The sequence below is a fragment of the Mus caroli genome, unplaced genomic scaffold (genome assembly GCF_978045245.1).
Source record: "Mus caroli unplaced genomic scaffold, Mus_caroli_1 scaffold_11, whole genome shotgun sequence".
Lineage (NCBI taxonomy): Eukaryota > Metazoa > Chordata > Mammalia > Rodentia > Muridae > Mus > Mus caroli.
The window spans coordinates 40,377,648-40,397,433 of record NW_028227266.1 but is presented as its reverse complement, the minus strand read 5'-3'; the positions used below and the strand labels follow the sequence as shown (position 1 = coordinate 40,397,433).

Genomic DNA, 19,786 nt, shown 5'->3' with positions numbered 1-19,786 from the left:
CCTCCACACTCATACTAAAGCTGGAAAATTAAGGCGTTGCCTCATACGCCTTGGAGGGAAGTGTGGTTAATTCAAACTGGTGAATAAAAAGATAGCTCGTGGTTGCCTTGGTTCCCTTGTCTTTGTTCCCACCCACAGCCCTGCTTTGGGAGGGATTCTGGCTCTCCGGTGATGCTCATCATGTTTGTCTGCCACCGTGACTTGGAGATGTCCACCGCTGTCTCCCTCCCAGGCTTCTTTAAATTGTATTGGTGGGATTAGCTGTGGAAGCATCAGCATCGCCCTGTGCAATGCTGCTATGCTCAGCAGCCATCTGGAGTGGACTTCTGAGCTGTTTATGAAGAGAATCTGTTTAAAATTGGAGGACAGGAGTAAGGATACAGAACTGAAAATGTGGAGCCAAAATGAAACTAATGTGGAAAAAACCCTCCCATTTCTAACATACAGAGACATTGAACGGTGCTGCCTTTCAGCCCGTTAAACCATCCTGTTATCTGTAGCACATGGAGTCTGCCTGGAAAGTTATTCTACTTGAATTGTTCCGATTAGATTCTTAGTGGCTTTTCCATTAAACGTACCAGTCACTTCCGTTTCCGCATCATCTGTAATCCTAGAATACTTTGTGGACTGAGAAATGTTTTAAATCATGAAAACTTGCTGAAATGTGAATGCCGATGCAGCGAAGTCACAAGCAGGCGAATGGCTCAGGCCAGCATTACCCAGAGACTGTGTGTAACCACCAGCTCTCATGTGACAGGACTTTCAAACTAGCTTAAAAAGCATCAGATAAAAATAGTTCTGCAGAAGACAAAGCCTTGTTTCTTTGCAGATTACCCTCATTTTCTATAAACTAAAAACCTGATGTGTGTGTCTGTATGTGGTGTGTGTGTACACACACATGTGTGTGCACTGAGTGTGGCATGTAGATGGTTTACTAAAACCATCAAGGTTTTGCCATAGTGTCTGTCTGTAAGGTATGTGTGACTGTGAAATGTGTAACAGTGTTGTATATGTGTTATGTTTGCATTCTGTGTATGTATTAGCAAATACATGCAATTTTGTGTCAATGTGTATATGAGGGGGATGAGGTGTGAGCTTGGTATGTGTGGATAGCAGTTTAGCATAGATGAATAGGTTCTTGTCAGTGGGTTTAAAGGGGTATATGTGAGTATGTAATGTGTGTGCGCACACTTGTGTATGTTGTCCATGTACTGTGTATGGTTTGTAAGGAATATGGTGTGATGTGAGTGTTTAGTGCATGTGTGGATGGTATGAGAGCATATGGCATATATGTGGTGTGTGAGTGTGCAGTGAGTGTGACAATCTAGCACAGATTAGACAAGCTCTTGCCAGTGTGTCAGTGTGGTATAAACGTGTATGTGAGAAAGTTGGAGGTCAGTGTTTGTATGTGAGTGTATGTGGCAACATAGCACAGTCATGCTAGTTCATAAATGGTGGAAGACGACCTCTTAGCACTTGAGCCTTTACCCTGTGCTTCTGGGAGACAGAGTTGGGCTAGCTTCTGACTTCCCACAGCTCAGTTCTTACTTAATAGCTTTCGGTGTCATTTATTTCTAAGCTCAATGTATATGCAGATGCATGCGGCAGGAGGTCTTTCTTTCCCTAGTCTCAGTTGAGTTATGCCGTGCCTGAGCTGACTTCTTAAAACCTGCTTGCCACTCTCACCAACTGAAGCTCACCCACCGTTCCTCCAGCTTGAGTGTGCCCTGCTACAGAATGTTCTGTGGTGGAGTGACTAAGCACCCAGTGAGGAGAGGGGCAGGGCACCGCTCTCCACCCCAGACTCACTCACAGCTGCACCCGTTCCTCACAGAAGACCATCTTCAAACCAACACAGCAATGGACTTGTTAAAGACTGGGTGTTCCAACTAGATACAAAGTCCAGAATTCAGAGACACTTAAATTCAGATAATCTGTCTTTTTGCTTAATGTGATGGAGCAGCCGAGTGGCTGGGGCTGCTGTTGTCTGAAGAGAACCTAAGGCTCTTGTTGAATTCAGCCTCCTGACAGCTTCTCACTTCCCTTCCACTCTATCCAAACATCCACCTGCATTTATCTTTTAGTGTCAAGCTGTTCCTCCTGCCTTTGTTCTGGTAGTTTCTACCTGCTAAAGTTTGCCCATATTTAAGCCCTGGTTTAAATGCTATTTCCCCATGAGCACATCTAAGGTAGAGAGAACCACCTCTTACTTCCACCACTCTGGACCTCCCTTTATGACTCCTATGGCTTCCTGTGTCTCTTCGGCATGATATGTGCTGTCCTTCTCCCCCACCCCCCTTTCCTAGCAAGGCCTTTAGGAGTGCAGAGAAATGTGCCTTTTGTTCCTTCACAAGGGACAGGATTCCTGGCACACGCTTGCATCCCATGAATGAATTCATGAATGAATGAGGCAAATCAAACAGAGAGCAAATATACATAAAAATGTAACAAGTGTGCGAGTGAGTGGCAGGATATGCTAATGCACCCTTGATTCAAAGCGACCGAGCCAGGAGCAGCTTAATAATTTATAACAAGCCAAAGTGTGACATCATTCATTTTCCTGGTCATGAGGCCTGTGGGAAGAGCAAGATGATAATACCTGCAGGTGGCTAGGGACCCACCTGAAGGGTAAGGGGATATTTACTTACCGGTGACTGCTTGTCTTCCACACAGGCTACAAGAATCCAGTCTCCTGACTCTTAAGCCTGTTCTGAGAAAAGCCAACTTGCCCCTGTCTCCCTTCCTGATCGCCCCCCCCCCAAAAAAAATCCCAGATGAAATGATCAAACCTTGGGCTGTGGGCTATCCATCCTAATGGAAGTCCATCAGGGTGGTACTTGCTCAGAAACAGTCTTCTTTGCCAATATAGTTGAAACCAACCGGGGACCCTTTGTATTCACAAGGAAAAGGTCTACTTCCCCTGGTGGTTGGCTTTAAAATGTGGAAATAGCATCATGGTTTGAAGAACAGCAAATTATAGTCCTAGCAGGTCAAGTGTTTGTAAGGGGAGGTCTGGCCCATTTTGACAAGTTCGGGAAAAGGCTGCCCCTTTCTGATTAAGTGTTGGTGTTCAGATGGAAGAAAAGAAAGGCTGCTGAAGAACCTGCGCCCCACCCACTATGGTCTATAGGGCAAAGCATTAACTCCTGTAATTCTCCAAGTAGCATCTCCGTCCCTTTCTTTGAGTTAAATCTTATTGTTTCGAGGCTGGGAAATGCCACACCTATAGTCCTGCAGGCAGGGCTGCTAGGCTCCAACTTCAGGGTTAAGGGCAAAGTCCTTGTTCGTCCCAGAATGGAATCAGTCGCTCAGCCTCACTCCATCTGAGCTCACCTGAGCAGATTGTTCCAGAAAGGGCAGAGACTTGGCCAGGGGCCACGTTAGCTCAATGTTTCACCAGCTTCTGCTTTTTGCTGGTGATGAATCTCTCTGATCTCTCTGACTCTGCCATCCTGTTTCTCCCTGGCATTTTTGCATTTGTTTTCTGCTTCAATTTTCTTCTATGATGCTCACAAATACATATCTCTTAAGAGATGGCATTGGATTAGAAGTGCCATTTTATTGAGGTCTCTCACAATGGTTTTTACTATTAATAACAATGAAGGTTTATGGCTTAAGTGTAGCTATGTCAACTCAGCCAAGGCAGTTATTTAGTTGAAGTGAGCATCCAGTGGCTCCAATACTCCCTCCCAGCCCCACTCCAGCCCCAGAGTAAGAAAGTCAGGTCCAGTGATCAGTCAAAAATAAATCCAAGGACAACTGTGTACAGCCTCTATAGCTCTAAATTTGCCATCTGACTTAAGTACCTAGAAGAGGCTCCAGTAGTTGGCTGCTTCGTCCCTGACCATTAAGGACTACACTCAAGCTTAAAAAATAGCAGCGCTATAAATTTGAAATTATAAACCTTTATTGAATGCTAAGCTTATATCAAATAGGGAAGGGGGACACCTGTGGGTACAGCCAAGAGGTATGAACATGGCTGGGGTCAGTCGGGAAAGGTGGGAGACTTGATCTGGTACACTTGCTAGAGCTGACAATCTATTTTGCTCAGGGGTGACACGGAAGATCATGGGTACAAAGCAATGTGTTCACCTGTCACTAGGACATGTGAGCTCGGGTGATCAGATGCAGACTAACCAGAGGATAGGTGATTCTTTCTTATTTATTTTTATTTCAAATACTTCTTATACAATATAGTTTGATCATATTCTTTCTTCCCTCAGCTCCTCCTAGATCTCACCCACCTCTCTGCCCATCTAATTTCATATTCTTTCTCCCTTAAAAAAGAGAAATTTTTAATGAAAATAAAGACAGATAAATAAACAAAATAAAACCCAAGTAGACAAAACTATCAAAATAAAACAAAAAGCACACACAAAAAATCATGGTGTCCATTTTGGTGTTCACTACTCCTGGACATGGGTCCTGCCCTAGGGTGTGGTTAATATACCCAGTGATACCACATGGGAGAAAATTGATTTTCCCTTTCTCAGCAAGTATCCATTGAAATAGCTTCTTGGTGAGGGGTGAGACTTTGTGTCAGTGATGGTGTTTTGTCTGATTTGGACTCATACAGGTCTTGCACTTGCTGCTACAGTCTCCATGGGTTCACAGGTGGATCAGTCCTGCTGTGTCAGAAAGATTCTGTCTCCTTGGAGTCACCCATCACCTCTGGATCTCACAGTTTCTCTGCCCCCTCTTCCATACAGATCCCTGAGCCTTGAAGGGAGAGTTTTACAGAAAACATCTCATTTGAGACTGAGTGTTCCACAGTTTCTCTCTGCCTATACACAATCCAATTGTGAGTCTCTCTGTGTTAATTACTGCAAGAAGGTCCAGCCAGGAGGGCTGGGTGATGCTTTGATCCATGGGTAGAACACTACCATCAGTTCATTTAGCCGAATAATAGTAGTGGTTTTTTTTCTAGGACCTGGCACCTATCTAGTCTCAGGTTCTTGGCCACTTTAGCAGTGCCAAGAATGGGTTCCATCTCACGGAGTGGACCTTAAATCCAATTCTTTAAGGAAATGGCTGTTTACTTGTGTGTCTCTATTGAACCTGGTGTCTTGCAGACAGGCCTCTGTTGTGGGTTTCAGGATTGGTAGCCGGCTTAAAATGATGGTGACTTTTCTATCTGGTGGCATGCACGGTACCTTCCAGACTTGATTCATGGTGCCATGAGTGCTCGTCAGCAGGATGAAGCTTCTGGCTGGACCCCAGCTTGCTCTCTCCATATTCAGTGATGTAAGTTATGTATTCAGCCATAGGGGCTTACTATCAGATTCTGGAAGTAACTAATTGACTTGGCAATAGTCTGTGATGTTTGGGAGGTTTTACGGGACCCATTTGGCCAACGACTTCACAAGGTGTCACCCATTTCATAGGCGATTCTGAGATTTGGTTGGAAGTCAGTTTTATTGGAAGCTAGTTGATAGCATGGTGATGACGATCCTACAGAGAGAATTATGGAAGTAATAGTAGCCACAGGGCTGGGGATCGGACTAAGTCAGCACAGTACTGACTCAGAAACGAGGGCCCGAGATCGATCCTAAGTGTAGAAAAATCCTAGGTCTGGTTTACTGCATGTGTGTAATCCCAGCAATGGGGAGATGGAAACAAGTCTATCTCTGTGGCTCCCTGGCCAGCCAGGTTAGCCTACTTTGTGGGTTCAAGGTCAGTGAGGGACCCTGCCTCAAAATGAAAACAAACAAACAAAAAAACCAAAATGAGGTAAAGAACCTAAAGATTGACAGGCAGAGTTGCTCTCTGGTTGCTACCCAGCCTCCACGAAGAGCATGCGTGCAGGAGGTCAGAGAATTCTATGTCTGGGCTACAGGGAAAACCTGGTCTCACAAAATCAAACAAAATGAAGTCATTATTATTTTTTATAAAAATTCTTTATGTCCAACTTTTGTCCAACATTGGATTCATGTGGAATCAGATATGGGGGTCTATCTATGTACAAACTGTGATGCCGTTAAGTCATAAGACACATGACATACTTACTCTCTTACTGTATAAATATGAAACACACAGTTCCAGCATCATAGAAGACATAACAAAAGATGGGACTGAGAAGGCACAATAACAGGAGGTATGCCATCTATTAATAAGCTTGATAGTAAGAGCGTGTTCTGAGGTCAAGCAGGGGCCTCAGAGGTCCTCTGCGCGCAGGCTTCTGCCCTAGATACCGAGAACACAATGGTCAACATTGAGAGACTCCTTTACCGTGTCACTTGTTTGACTCTGAAGCTGATTTTGGCTTCGTGAAACTTCCACTATTGTACCAGCTAAGCCATATCTTAAGTTCTTTAAATGAAACCAACCAGTTAAGTAAGATATATATTCAACAGATATAAAAGGGAAAAATACAGAAAACCACCCAGATGTCAGCATCCGAAGGTGATTACTATTGCGATTTGTCCTCTGGTAAGATTATTAGTGGTTTTGAGTCAGCATGTTCTTACACACACATAAGACAGACCCAGCATGATTGTCATCGAAAGGAAGGGTACATTTCTCAGGAGCCCCAGGACTCAGAGAAACAAGACTCTTCTGCGTGTAGAAATGCTGGAATAAGGAATGACTTCCTGACTCAATCACCAATCAATGCATGGATAAACACACACACACACACACACACACACACACACATGCACACTCACACACACTATAAAGCAAGCTTCTTGCCCCTGAGGCATTTACAATCAATGAGGAAAGAGAAGCTCAGGACAACGTGTGGGTAATCTCAGGCCAGTCCTTGCTTAGAAGGACATGTGGTACAGAAGGGTGGCTTGGAATACAACTGAAGGGCATACTTGGAGAACGTGAGATTCTTTTTTCTACCCATCCAGTGAATTCATAGTAGAATGGGCCACTCTATGCAAGCCCAGCTCCCATTCTCCTGCCTGGTGCCGGACGGTCTCCCATGAGCCGTCTCAGAGGACCTACTATATTCTACACAAGCCAAAGAATCCAGGGCGCCTCCTTCTTCACGAGGGGAGCTGCCCAGCTAGTGTTTCTTCTCGGCTCTGGGATAAGAGGGAATCCGAAGCCATGTAGCCATGATGTGGATATCTCTCTCCAGTGGTAAACTTACTAAAAAGGGGGCTTTAAAAACTTTTCAGACTTCTCTTAAATGAAGGCTGCTCTGGTTAAAGTGTTGAAATAGTACTCTGCTGCCCAGTTATCTGATCATCGAGGGCTCGGGGCCCCCATTATATACAGCCTGTGCTGAAGCTGGGCTACTTGCCTTGGCTCTGACAGCCAGCACGTGAGGGGCACATGGGGGAGCTGGGCGCTTCTCAGGTGGCCTGCATTCAATTCCGAGTTCATAGCTGATCAATAGGGCACAGTAAGCAGGGGACTGGAGGCAGGGGTGGATTCAAAAGGATTTTCAAGTAATCAGATTGGAGAAATACCCTGGGTGTAGAGCAACGTATAATATCTAGCTGCATTTGGCACCCACAAGCAGAGGTAGTAGCAGCTTGTCTGACGGGATGTCCGCCCTCTTTAACAGCTCTTTTAATTCCAGACGAAATGAAAATTCCGTTCTCAGGAGTCATTAAGGCTCCAATTTTACTTCTCATTATTAAACCATGAAGTTGGCCAAAACATTTAAATTAAGCCAAATGAAGAGATTTATGAGAAAATTGGAGTCTAGGTGAAAAACTCAGCTTAATCTCCAAAGATTAAGAAGCACACAATAACTAAATTATTGAGGAAAATAAAATAAAATAAAATAAAAAAGCCAATCTCAGCACTAACAGGGAGACATGTTCTTTCTTATTTTTCCCTAAGAATCAGCTCCTCAAAATTGAGTTTTTCGTTGATAATTTCATGCTTGGTAATACTCACATGGTTTGAGGACTGTTGGGAAAAGACTTAAATGGTATTTTAGTCTTTATGCGAAACTAGAGAACTATGTCGCAGTGATAGCCTGAGCGGCCAGCAGCCACCTACGGCAAAAGAACACTAGGAAGTGAGCAAACAGGACTTATCTCAGATCCTGCTGCCCTGAAGACAGAAGGCCAAGGTGAGAGATGAAGCATGTTTGATCTCCTCTTTCCCCATGAGCTGGTCCTGCCTGAGGGGAGAAAGTTTTCTGCTTGCTGAGTGTCCATGGATAAGGGAAGGAGCTGAGACCCCCATCCACGCTCCTCATCAGGGGCTGCATTTTTCTTCCTGGAAGAGAAAACGTCCTTGGGGAACATTTGGAATGGTAACTGAGGGATGCACTAGTGACCACCTACGGGAGCCACCGAGGGTCACGAATATTTATAGTTCCATCACTAGGTCGGTCCTGTTATCTGGTTATAAGGAGAGGTGGTGACCCTAAGAGTAGATGAGGACATTAATGAAATTGAGCACCCAAATTTGCCACTGTCCCCGGATATTGCATTCTGGGGACAGGAGTTGGTACTTGAAATACACAGGCAGCAAGTGTTTCTTTGGGAAAAAAAAAAAAAAAAGAAAATGCTGAGTTAATCATTATAAATCAGTGGTTACCCAATAGTAGAGATAAGGTCGGAAACTTGACAAGGAAGAGGTCAGCTTTGATGGATTCACACAGGGTCTGTTGCCCAGAGACCTACCCAAGGGGCTTCTGGGCCTAGCTAGGAGTCACAGCAGTACTTGGAGCTGTGGGAAAGCTAGCTGCAGAGCGCAGGGCATAGGAAGGGAAGGAGCTGGTGTCTGTTTCATAGCTTTGTGTCCCAGGCACATACTAAAAGCTTTTGTGTAATTTTTCCTATATAATTCAATTAACTGTAAGGCAGCCTCATTACCCTTATTATGTAGTTGAAGAACTGGAGGGTTAAGGAATTTGCCCAAGGTCACAGGCTTCTCCAAACTTGAGCTCATCTTTGCCAAACTTTAAAGGTCCTCTCTGTCTGTGTCATCATGCCTTTGTACTGGAAATAATGGAATAAAGGGATTATTCACAGCTGTGTGAGCCAGAGCTTACCCTACTATATCAGCCTGTATAAGGAAGACTATGTAATAAACCCCAATAAAATCTCTTAATAAAAGCTTGCAAAATTAAAATGGCAATTAGCATTCTAGACTGTTCCCCAAAGGTTTTGGTCCTCTGCTTAGCCCTACAGCAGCTGGTGGGAGCTAGAATGATAATGGGAGTGTATTGGTGGGAGCTAGAAGGATAACAGGAGTGTATTGGTGGGAGCTAGAAGGATAATGGGAGTGTATTGGTGGGAGCTAGAAGGATAACAGGAGTGTATTGGTGGGAGCTAGAAGGATAATGGGAGTGTATTGGTGGGAGTTAGAAGGATAATGGGAGTGTATTCCTTCCCATCTCTGCTTTCACTTCTGGGTCATCCTGTGCTTTCCTGTCTAATGATAAATGGCTTTACTCTAAAACAAACTACTTACTGAGGTGTGCTGCCTTACCACAGATGTAAGAGCAACAGGAACACTTCTCTACAGACTCCATTATTGTAAGCCCAAATAAAACATTTCTCTTCCTTTTCTTGTTGTATATATGTTGTATGCATGCACACCTGTTCATCTGTGGAGGACATGTGTGTGTGTGTGTGTGTGTGTGTGTGTGTGTGTGTGTGTGTGTGTGTGTGAGAGAGAGAGAGAGAAAGAGAGAGAGAGAGAGAGGGGGGGGGGGAGGGGGAGAGAGAGAGAGAAAGAGAGAGAGAGACTAGGATATTAGGTATATTATGTATCTTCTTCTATTTCTCTGCTGTGGTTAATATCTTCAATATGAAAGGATCTGGAATCATGTAGGGGGCAAATGGCCTTTAGGTGTGTCTAGAATACACACTTGTGATGGGAAGGCTCACCCTAAACCTTGGCTGCATCACCATCATCTAGGGTCACAGACTTAATAAAAGGGAGAAAGAGAACCGAACATAATAACCCACTTCTGTCTACTTCCTGAATGCTGATACAGTGTGACCAGCTGTCTTCTAGTACTGCCCTCATGTCTTCTCTGCCCCCTGTCTACTTCCTGAATGCTGATACAATGTGACCAGCTGTCTTCTAGTACTGCCCTCATGTCTTCTCTGCCCCCTGTCTACTTCCTGAATGCTGATACAATGTGACCAGCTGTCTTCTAGTACTGCCCTCATGTCTTCTCTGCCCCCTGTCTACTTCCTGAATGCTGATACAATGTGACCAGCTGTCTTCTAGTACTGCCCTCATGTCTTCTCTGCCCCCTGTCTACTTCCTGAATGCTGATACAATGTGACCAGCTGTCTTCTAGTCCTGCCCTCATGTCTTCTCTGCCCCCTGTCTACTTCCTGAATGCTGATACAATGTGACCAGCTGTCTTCTAGTACTGCCCTCATGTCTTCTCTGCCCCCTGTCTACTTCCTGAATGCTGATACAATGTGACCAGCTGTCTTCTAGTACTGCCCTCATGTCTTCTCTGCCCCCTGTCTACTTCCTGAATGCTGATACAATGTGACCAGCTGTCTTCTAGTCCTGCCCTGTCTTCTCTGCCCCTGTGGACTGCATCTCTTCAAACTGTGAGCCCAAATAAACCCTTCCTCCTTTAAGGTGCTTCTTGTTGGATATTTTGTCATGGCGGTGAGAAAAGCAACTCACTGGCTTTCCAATTTACGTTTTTAAGGCAATGTCTCTGGCTGAGCATGGAGCTTGCTTAATCGGGAAGATCACCTGTTCTCCTCCTTCCCAGAGCCAGAACTGTGTCACTGCAGCCAGCTTTTTACCTTGGTACTGGGGACCTGATCGCAGTCTCTCATTCTTACCCAGCAAGTGCTTTACCATCCGGGCCATCTCCCAGTTCCTCTCCTTAAATTGACCCATGTTTGTTGAGTCAACAAACATGACTCAGATGTTTGTCGCGGTCACAGGCAGCTGGCTGACACAGGGTATAAGTCTCTACACCAGATTTTGGTCCACTCCAGATTCATCTTCTTGGAATCTTAAATCGTAGCTGGTACGATCTTTGTTTCTGGGATCCCGTCTGCTCCTTTGTAATTTGGCTTCAAGTGAGCTTAGAACAAGCTTCGCCATTTCCTATAGTGGAGGGGAAACATAGCCAAATTAGTGAGAGGCTTAGTTAACAAGCTCAGAGGTAACAAAGGGAAAATCAACACAGATTAAAATGTAACTAATTAGCTGCGCTCTCTCAGGAGATGTGGTTGCACCTAAGGGCAGGGTTCATCCTCATAGGGCCTCTTTGCCAGGTCCCCCCACCCCCATCTTCCAGGCTCAGCTACAAACTGACCAAATCGTGAGCTTCACTCTACCCTGCCCTAGTAACTAGAAACATCCTTGGGAGTGTTCCGTGTCTAACGCCAGCCTTCACAGTGTTCCGTGTCTAAAGCCAGCCCTCACAGTGTTCCGTGTCTAAAGCCAGCCTTCACACTTCTCAGCAGATGCCTTCCCATTCAGGAAGGGGTTTGTCCTGACATTTGCTCTCAGAGGTAGTCCCAAATTCCTAAACATGAATAATGGGAGGTGAGAACTATAGAATGAGGGGATTTTTTTTTTTTGAGTGCTGTCAAATCTCGAATAGAAATCAGTCTTTTCGTAAGCACAGTGGTAAAAGCCCGGGTCATAATAACCAGTTTTCTGCCCCATCGTCAACCGGCCTCACTGAGCACATTCTTCTCCATTGCTCACATCGTTTACAACAGAAGCTAGTTTTTCAGTGAGTTGCCAACTGGCTTTCTAAACATCACAAGGCATTTGAAACCACAATGAAGAAATACTTCACACACAGCGGGGAAAGTAAATAAATAACTGTGTAGAACCACGCACTGACAAGGATGTGGGATACGGGCCACTCTAATACACACACCACTGCGAAGAGTGGAAACTGGGAGAGAATTTGATAATCTGTACCATAGGCTCTAGTGAACAATACTCCATGCATTCTCAATGAGCTACCGTATTGTATACTCCGGGAAGCTGTACATGCTCACAAGGAAGTATGAACAAGAAGGTTCATTGCAGACTTTTGTCAGAGCAAAGTGAGCAGTCCCTAGAAACTAATTACAGACATAGCAACTACACAGAGCATTTGTTTTGTTTTGCTTTGTTTTGTTTAATGTTGGTGATTGAACCTACCCTGCCCCTCACCACCACCCTGCCCCCAATGATAGAGAAAGGCTTTCCTACTGCTAATAATTCCCAGTCACAGAAAGAAATAAATGGATAGTATTTTTGAGAGACAGACACACACACACACATGCAAGCACCCATGCATGCGCACATGCACACACACACACAACACACACACACACACACACACACACACACATACACACATACACACACACAGTCATATAGAACAGGTGGCCTGGAACTTGATGTATAGCTGAGAGTGGATTTGAACTTCTGATCCTCCAGTCTTCTGAGTGCTGGAGTTAGAGCCATGTGCCACCATGCCTTGGTTTAAATAGTGCTACCCAATCATTCACAGTGAAGAGTGGAACAGCTTTTCATATTTCCATATGGATAAGACTGAGTGAAACCCCAGCCGCTCTATGCTGGGAGCTGTGCTGTCACTCAAGTGTTCTTAATTATACGGACAGGCCTCAGTCAGTTATTGGCACAGGTTGAACTATTGGTCTTACGCCAGCAGAAAGGTTCCTCCTGCGGGAGATTCTCACAGTCTGGGTTCATCTATAATGGCTGAGATATGATGTGCCCGAACCACCACGGATAGTGTGGAGTTGGAGTGTACCTGTGGACTCTGATAGATGCACACAGGAAAACAAAACCCCAAAGCATAAAAGGAGCAGGCTCCTGTTTAAAGGAATGCAGATAAGTGGTTTTTAATGAGAACGTGTTAGACAACAGAAATCTACACCGGGCTCTTCAGGATCTCAGATTACACTGTTGCTACCAACATCGTAAAAAGGATTGAGACCTGTTTGGCTTTTGTTCTCAACTCGAGTATTAAATCTACTCAAAGGATCAACAGACTGATTTGTTTTTCCAAATGATTTTTAGTCCTGTGTGGCATTTGGAAGGAAGTAATACAAAATGGAAAGCGACTGTGAGAAGCCAGGGGAAAACCCATTGTAATTAAATTGTAGGAATACCAAGCTGCTTTGCACAAGGTCAGAAGTGAGTCGAATTCAGACTTACCATTTACGAGCCCCAGTACTGTGAGATATTCATGTAATGGCTCTAATCTTTATCTCTCTTCCCTTCCCTTGCTGTTATTGCCAGCCATAGGCGAGGGGAACAAAGACCAATCCACACAGCCACGCTTAATGGTCTTGGGTGGGGAGTTCTCTTAAATTTCTAGGGACCGTAATTCAGGCCCAAACCAGGATTCTTAACTTCAATGCTGAAAGAAAATTCAGAGTTACCCAATAATGTAAAGCAGAGTTAGAAATCTTATTAAATATATTTTAATATAAGTTCTGCACATGGATAAAAGAAAGGGAGGTACTTAGAAAGTAGGGTACGCCCACCCAAAGAGGGGAGTGGCCTTCCAAAGAAGAGTAGAGAAACGTCAGATACACCCACGAATTAGTGTAGCTTCTCCAAGGAAGACTAAGCAATATGTTGTCTTGGTGGTGGCATACAGATCCTTCTACCAGTTCTCAAGTTTAATCCTGAAAGGTTGCTAAGGAGCAGTTAATTCCTTCCATCTCTTTTGATAAGCATGATCCTTGAGACAGTCCCAGAGTACTTAGGTCAGAGTTTTAATCCAATAGGTGAAGCCAGGGTCCCTAGGGTTGTCATGGGTATAGCACACGCCTTCCTCTATAAATTCGGTTTCTGATGAGTATCTTAGAAAGCTGCAGGTTTGTGGAGAAGGAGACTGTTGATAGTGCTGGAACCCTCACTTGGATGCTGGCAAAGGCTTCAACTAGATTCCAGAGCAAGGGGTTTTCTTCCTCACTCCGTCCCCAGGATTTTCCCAGCCTTTCTCTCCCACCACACTTTCAGTTCTGTCTTCCTTCTCATAGCCATGGTGACAGCTGAAGAGGAATCAAGAACTTTGCGAGATGACCAAAAGCCACGTGTGATGCACCCAGTGGCAACATGTAACTCTGTCCACGTAGATCATAACCATCCAGAACGTTTTATTGACATTATACATTCTGGCTTCAGTTGAATTGTCTGTACCTGGTTCATACACAAGGATACCCCAGACCCCTGCAGTTATTCTTCTGGAATGAGGAGATCCTGGCTGACACAGATACCAGCGAAACTCACTGGCTCTCCTGTAAATAAAGAAATCGAGCAGAGAGTTCATAGCATATGATACCACAGTTGGATCACCAGGGGACAGCCTAATCGGATCTGTGACAAAAAATAAAAGAGCTTAATGTCCCTTGAGCAATTGATTTTATCCTGCAGATTCTGTAAACTGACGAAGTTATTTTCCTCTTTGATATAGAGCTAAGTTTGTGGTCCATGTGTAAAATATGTGCGGCATCCCCGGAGGCATGTTTCGCTCTGAAACCATTGATGCTCCAGCTCTTGCTTTTCTCATTCTCCTTCTACCCCGTTAAGACATAAAACACACATCTATAGATGCTTAAGCCTATACGTGTAACACGGCACTCTAGACTAATGTGTGAAAATTAAGCTTTAAAAGCCTGTCACCTTAGGTGTTCTGGGCTAACTCAATAAACTGTGGATAGTGTAAAGTTTATTTATTTTTTTCATGGAAACTTCATTTTTAAATGCAGCCCTTTAAAAGGCAGTCAAGTTGTTAGCTCCCATCTACATCCAGGTAAGCATCCCTCCACACATCCACACCATTTATTGAAGTGCCGAACCCTCAGGAGCTGAGGTCTGAAAGCAGTGCTTGAGACATGTTGGGGGAGCTAAAGAAAAACAGTGAGGGGAAGCAATTTTCTGCCCCATTTTCCTGGTGGGAGATTCTGGGATGAGGTAGCACTGTTTGTGTGTAAGCAAAAAAAAAAAAAAACCTTTTCAGTGCACTGAAAGATGAAAGCAATGCCAGTCTGAACCCCTCTCGGTAACACTTTGCAGATAATTTATGGGGCAGAAAGTCAAGGACCAACACTTTTCAATAATTGTCATCTTTATGCATTGAAGAGTCACAGTAGACTTGGGGGAGGAGTCATGGAAGCTTCACTTTAGCTCTCTGGTATGTCTGCTTTTATTCCTTCTTGAAGAATGAATACACACACACACACATCTGTATTATATATATTATATTACACACACACACATACACACACACACATATATATTTTGAGCCTAGTGTGGATTCAAAAGTACATCTTGGTACACTCAAGTTACATACTTGTATACTCTGTCCCTGACTGGGAAGAGGAAATGTAATTCCCATCATAACCAAGATGGGGGTAATTGCCTTGGTTTGCAATCATGTGTGAAGTGGTCTCTCAGCATCCGTAGACAAGCAAGTCCATAACCCCTAAGGATATGATGCTCAAGTTTCTCAAATGGAACATATGAAATGACGTAATATTTATAAACAATCCATTGTGAGCTCCAGAGCACTTTAAATACTGTATACTTATAAGGACTGCTTACAACACAGACCACTGCAGAGAGCTGCTATAGTATAAAGAAGACTCACAGAAAAGGACTCTACTCGTGTTCAAGTATAGACATTATTTATCAATGTGTGTGGAGATGGGGGCAGGGCGGTGGGAGTGTTAGGGCACATGTGTGGGACTCAGGGATCAAGTTCAGGTTGCCAGCTTGGCATAGCAGGCAAACTGGCCCTAGTCATAGCTATTTAAAAAATAGATTTTTTTTTTTATTCCAGCCAAATGACAGATACAAGTAGTCTACTGGAGATAAAGGACCAATGCCCTTGGCTGTCTGGCTTCAAGGCTGCTTTGGCAAGTTGCTCAGAACCCAGTGAAAGCCTGCTGAGGTGGATTTGATCTGATCAGCAAAGGTGGTTCTTTCTGAGCCTAAAAGAAAGGCAAGGCCAGACAAGGTTCATTATTTTTACCTTCACTCTGCTTAAAATGCTGTGTTGCTCATTACTGTTCACACAGACAACTGTGAAGAAAAGTGGAGTTTTGGGGCTTCTAAGGGAGAGACAAACAGAAGTTTCTAGGAACACGTGGAATGCGATGGATGAGCTGGCTCCTAACAAACAAGGTACAGATGGCTTCCACTTTCCTGAAGGTATCAGACGTGTAGTTTGCGTCTCTCAGTAGGCTTTGCACTGGTGATGGGCAGGTGCTGCATCATTAAGGCAAGGGTACTGGAGTCAGCCACCCAGACCCAGTTTGCTAAGGACCAGCCTCAGCTAGGTCAGGATTCCTGAGGACAGGGGTGTCTGGGAGCCACAAAAACAAATGACTTGAAGTCAAATTGTGGATCTAAGCTGGCAATCTAGGTTCTGCTAATATGGCTTTCCAAACTCCTCTCTCTCTCTCTCTCTCTCTCTCTCTCTCTCTCTCTCTCTCTCTGTGTGTGTGTGTGTGTGTGTGTGTGTGTGTGTGTGTGTGTGTGTGTGTGTGTGTGTGTTCTGCTCTGTTCTGCTCTAGACAGCTTTTTCTTGCTATTCTAAGAACTCTTTGGCTGAGACAGTTCTCTCTGCTAGTAAAAATTCTAAAAACTCTCTGGATAGCCCACTGGTTTTCTGACTTATCTGTTTGCCGATTTATTTATATGTGTGCATGCACTCATATATACACACATGACATATGGGGGTCATAGGATAACTTGCGGGAGTCAGTTCTCTACTTCCATCTGTGGGTCCCTGGAATCGAACTTGGCAGCAAACCCTCCCATAACCTGCGAGCCATCTTGCCAGCCTCCCATCTGCCTTCCATCTCTTTCTGTTGTGTATTTTTGACAACTTGCTGTACTTATGTCACCATGCCCCATCTCTGTCAACTGTGGAGTATCATGATAATAACAGCACCTGTTTCATAAAGTGACAGAATGAGGCAGTCTCTCTAATGCACTTTAGTCCATTGCCTGAACACATTAAACTCCAAAATGTATCAGCCGTCATGATCTCCTAGGTTAAAATCACTTTAAGGACGGCTGATCTGCAAACTTTTATTTTAATCAGGAAGCCCCTTTTCTAATTGAAAGTTATTTTTCACAGCCCCACCTAATAGAGTCCCTCTGTACTTTTAGGAAGAAGAAATGAACACAGAGTAGATTAAGAGTGCTTGCTCTGAAGTCAGGAGGACTGGAATTTAAATCCCAGTGTATCATAAAGCTGGCAGCCCCACAGACTTCTATAAGTCCAGGTCTCAGGTTGGTGGAGACAGGTGCTTACCAGAGCTTTGCTGGTGCCAGCAGGTAGTGGCCTCAGGTTTAGGGAGAGACCTTGCCTTAAGGGAATGGCGGGAGAGTGAGAGACAAGAGAATCCAATACTCTTCTGGTCTCCACTCACACAGAAGCCCGTGGACCCTCACATTCACATACAAATACACTCACATGGACACAGATACACATGTAAATAGATACATCTGAAAAATAAATTGATATTAGTGCTTCTAAACTTGCCAGAATTGACAGAATTATTTTAAAATCACTATCAGTGGCCCAGCATGGTACTGCACACTATAGCACTGTATACTGCAACCCCAGCTGACAGAACCCAAAGCAGAGGAGAGTAAATTCAAGGATAGCCAAGGCACATAGATCTAAGCCAGCTGCCTCAAAAACAACAGCCATAAAATGTAGCATATGTGTTTTTGAGTATGGTTGTGTGTTGGGGTCTGACACCCTTGGGGATATGCAGACCCCATGTGAGTAACTCCCCAGGATCACAGAGTCTGGGTCCATGTCTAAGGAGACACTGCATCTCTAAATCCTCTATGATTTTATGGAATGGTGGTTTAGTGGCTTGGCCTTGTGTTAGTCATCTCTCTGTTACTAAAACAAAACACATGAGAAAATCAACTTAGAAAGAGAAAAGGTTTATTTTGGCCTAGCTGTGAGGGTGTTAGCCCTTGAACATTCTGCCTCATTTCTCTGGAGTTGTGGTGGCACAGTACACCATGGAGTGTTTGGGGTAAAGAAACCAGTTTGCTTGAGAGCTCAGTGTGGAAAAAGAAAGGAAAAGATGAATGTCTGACAATCCCACCAAGAGCACAGTGCTAATCACCTAGGACCTTCCATTAGGCTCCACCCACAAAAGTCTCCATCACTTTCCAGTAGTGTCATGGTTGAAGGTAAAGCCTCCAACATGTGGACCACTCAGGAAAGTTCTAGATGCAAACTAGGTCACATGCTGAAAGGTATCTATGAAAAAGATGTGCAAAGCTGAACACATTTGGAACATGTATGAAATAAAGTCAAACTTACTTCTTTTTTGCAGAACTTCATAGAACGAATATAATGCAAATGTGTACCTCGACTCTCCAAATGGATAAATGGGCACTTCCCAGGCATTTTTTGATAAAAGCTGGTGTGTGTGTGTGTGTGTGTGTGTGTGTCTGTCTGTCTGTCTGTCTGTCTGTTGATGTTGGTGTACTAAAGGGGAACCTGGAGAGAGAGAGAGAGAGAGAGAGAGAGAGAGAGAGAGAGAGAGAGAGAGAGAGAGAGAGAGAGAATGTGTGTCTGTCTGTCTGTCTGTCTGTCTGTCTGTCTGTTGATGTTGATGTGCTAAAGGGGAACCTGGAAATGGGAGGCTTGGGAATGTCCCTGCGATGGATCTCCTTTCCAGCCATGCTAATGGCTTCCGAAGCCTCTGTGCAGATTTATGCCTGCGGTTTCCCACCCCACCCTATCCTAGTTGTCTCCATGGCTGCCTTCCTTCCACATGCTATGCTCCTCTTCATGGGCTCCTCAGAGTGGTACCACGTTCTGCTCATTGACTCTACACTCTGTGAAGTTACACGATGTTCTAGTTATAGTCTGGATATGAAGAGCTGTGTTCAGACCTGTGTGTTAGGATCTTGGTCCCCTAGCTTGCAGTGCCATCTTTGGGGGATCCTGGGAACTTAAGGAACTAGAGGATGCAGGTTACTGGATTGAATTATCTTCTCTCTACCTCCTTGTGGTGGTTTGAATGAGGATAGGTTCCATAGTCTCATGTACTTTAATCCTTAGCCCCTCGTTGGTGGAACCATTTGGGAAGGATTAGAAAGTGCGACCATGTTGGAGAAGGTGTGTCACTGGAGACTCACCCCAATTCCCACCTCTCCCTTCCCTTCCTGTTTATGGATTAAGAGGTGAGCTTTCAGCCACTGTTCCAGCACCATGCCTGCTTGCTTGCTCCCATGCTCCCCAGCATGATTGGCAATCATGGACTCTAACCCTCTGAAACTATAAGCCTAAATAAACACTTTCCTTTACAAGTTGTCTCTGCTGGTTAGTTTTATGTCAGCTTGACACAAGCCATAGTCATCTGAGAAGAGGGAACCTCAACTGAGAAATTGGCTCTGTTAGATCTGGCTGTCTGCAGGCCTGTGGGGCAGTTTTAAAAATTAGTGGTTGATGGGGAGGGTCAAGTCTACTGGGCACAGTGTCACTCCCTGGACTGGTGATCTTGTAGTCTAGAAGAAAGCTGGCCTAGGAAGTCATGAGGAGCAAGCCAGTAAACAGGACTCCTCCATAGCCTCAGCATCAGGCCCTCCCTACAGGTTCCGGCCCTGTTTCCATTCCTGTCCTGACTTCCTTCAGTGTTGAATAGTGATGTGGAAGCGTACTTTCCTCCCCATGTTGCTTTGGTCATGGTGTTTTGTTACAGCAATCACCACCCTAGATAAGACAGTGTCTTATCATAGCAACTGAGACATCCTTCCTTCCCCTTTCTCATCCTCAGACCCCTCCCACTCCAGGCTCTGCTGTCAAGATGTTCTGCATGAACATGGGGCCAAGCAAGCAGGAGCTAAAGTCTGACACAGT

The 19,786-nt window shown here is 44.6% G+C and overlaps 1 long non-coding RNA gene across 1 annotated transcript; it reads right to left on the bottom strand.

Moving 5' to 3' along the window:
• Positions 1-8,851: 8,851 nt before the first annotated feature.
• On the bottom strand, positions 8,852-11,320 carry LOC147001998 (uncharacterized). The gene is made up of 3 exons (XR_015044527.1): positions 11,219-11,320; positions 10,737-11,007; positions 8,852-8,912 (listed from the first exon to the last, which is right to left on the bottom strand). It is a non-coding gene; the product is annotated as an uncharacterized LOC147001998 (long non-coding RNA).
• Between the last annotated feature and the right edge of the window lie 8,466 nt (positions 11,321-19,786).